Source organism: Hipposideros armiger, unplaced genomic scaffold (genome assembly GCF_001890085.2).
Source record: "Hipposideros armiger isolate ML-2016 unplaced genomic scaffold, ASM189008v1 scaffold_26, whole genome shotgun sequence".
In the NCBI taxonomy this organism is placed as follows: Eukaryota; Metazoa; Chordata; class Mammalia; order Chiroptera; family Hipposideridae; genus Hipposideros; species Hipposideros armiger.
In genome coordinates this window covers 2606-4421 of record NW_017731376.1, presented here as the reverse complement: position 1 = coordinate 4421, position 1816 = coordinate 2606, and positions in this window count along the sequence as shown.

Below are 1816 nucleotides of genomic sequence, written 5' to 3'. Positions count from 1 at the left end.
TTTAATGGGAATTTTTTCTGTTTTTATGGTCTACTTATTAAGGTGCATAAATTCATAATCTTAAAGTTTTGCATATCCAAAACTTCTGATCATAAGCACTAAAACAATATTTTATAAAAATATAAACTATACGATTCGATTCAAAAAATCTTTTAAATATAATAAGTTCACAGTAAAGCTCTAATGTCTTCATCATATGTGATAATTGCCTTTTGAAATAGCTTTTAAGGAGCTGTAGTAAATGTGATTGCTGCTGCTTCTTCATTTTGTCTAAATCAATTTGTGTGAGAGAGAACTCCAAACACATAATATAAACAAGAATGACTTTAATTTTTACATTTTACTTAAAGGTACTTTGGGTTTTAGTGATAAATAGAAGAAAGGAAGTGATTTTTCTTAAAGCAACATCAAGCATTTTTGAAGAACTACGTTTGAATTTAAAAAACTTGGATAGATTTGGTCTTATGTTGCCATTTGGTCTGGCTTACTTTGAAGTCTTAGACCCAAAGGGTCTGACCAGAAAGTATCAAAGAGCAAAATGTGAAACATTAGCCAGGAAAAATAAAGTGATCAAACAGCGAAGGCATGAAAGAAAATATTTACACCAGAAGAAGCTTGTAGTTGATTCAAAAGACAAATATTAAGGAACAACAAAGTAAAATGTTAACATCTGTTACAAAATATTGTAGAGTTAGAAATTGCACAGTTCATTTTAGTGGGCCAGTAGCTTAATACCTTGTTAAAACATCAAACAGATGATGAAAGTCACTTATATTTACCTCACCAGTCACAGAGCAAGGTTCTGATAATTTTCTTTGAGTGTTAAAATGCTCTGCTAAAAAAGAGACACATGTTAAAAGGAGATAATCTACATTAAAAAACAATCCTAGGGCTTATTGTTTTTATTAATATAATCAGTCCTTGATTGGACAGGAAATTATAATTTTGGGAGCAAGGGTTACCTCTATATTTCTAGAGATCACCAATCAGAAGTTCTAGATATAACAATTTACCTATAGTGTTGTTTTACTTACTATCATTTTGGGGGATTAGATGTGCTGGAAATCAGGATTAAAAATGAACAGTTTTCTTTCTGTATGTATCATGGTGATGATAAAATTACAGCATTGCATTTGTGTCACATTTTCCATTTTTATTAAATGTATATGTATTCACTAGTATTTACAGCAGTTTTATGAGTTAGGCATATTATTTCTGTTTTACAGATTAAGAAACCCAAATAATATACAGAATATGCGCTAGGACTGAAATTAGAACATTGGTATTAAAATCAAGTCCATTGCTCTTCCCGGTAGACTTCAGATATTTTCAGAGATATCACATGTTCATTTAGAAGAACAGTGTGGTATCTTAGAGTTAAATGACATAATACAAATTTGTGTATGTAAAAAATACATGGACAAATTAAAAGACAATATTAATATCACCCTCATTATTTGGATTAAAATGAATAGGAATTAAAAAACCTAATTTGCCCATTTGAATTTAAGTTATAATCCCTGACTTAATTGATTTGTATTTTACATGTAAATCAGTATTGGCAGTTTTAGTGTGGGGAGATGGCTGTAAGATAATCAGTCAAGCCCTGTTCTAATTATTGAACATTATTACACTATTTTAAGTCTGTAACATCATATAATGATTACTGATGATTGCTAAGACAAGCCCTCCCAACACACACAGACCCTTTAATTTCTCCTCAGGAGTATTTAGGCTCTTTTCAGATTTTGTTTCTTTCTACATAGTATTCTGAGCAACACTGTTTGTAACATTAAAAGTAGCAAACAACTTAAAT